This window comes from Trichechus manatus, unplaced genomic scaffold (assembly GCF_000243295.1).
Source record: "Trichechus manatus latirostris isolate Lorelei unplaced genomic scaffold, TriManLat1.0 scaffold00321, whole genome shotgun sequence".
Classification (NCBI taxonomy): Eukaryota; Metazoa; Chordata; class Mammalia; order Sirenia; family Trichechidae; genus Trichechus; species Trichechus manatus.
Window position 1 is genome coordinate 339,156 of NW_004444257.1, and position 603 is coordinate 339,758.

Below are 603 nucleotides of genomic sequence, written 5' to 3' on the forward strand. Positions count from 1 at the left end.
ATGGAAGAGACAAAAAACAATTCATAATATGTCCAGAAATGGATCAAGCTTTTTTAATCACTGGTAAATGGGAAAAATTCTATACTTACTTAAACTTTCAATTCTGAAATCACTGGTTTCTGAAGGTAAATGTTAAATTGGCAATTATATTGAAGCTCAATTTTGATTTTAATGCTACCTAGTCCTTTCATTTTGGTATCACAAACATTTATTAGCTATATGGCAAATTTTCATGACCTGTCTACTCTATAGCCATTAGTTTAATCTATCAAACAACCCCACACATAGTTACTCTCCTTCGACTTCTTTTATTGTTTCCTGGTGCTGTATTTTTCTCTATTATAAATAGTCTATTGATTGTAAATGTCAACTAGTTATTTGAGTGCTCTAACAAATTGAATTGTATTTCCTTTTGTGATGTTATTTCTGAAAAACGATGTTCTCAGTGTTTCTTAGGGGCAAACTTCTGTCATCATATTATAATGTATTATTCAAAAATAATGATGTAGACGCAGCGTGATCCTCCGCTACACTTACTCCAGCAATGTTGGAATTTTAAGATATTTTCTTACTTGATATATGTTTTTATAGTCCTCGGAACAT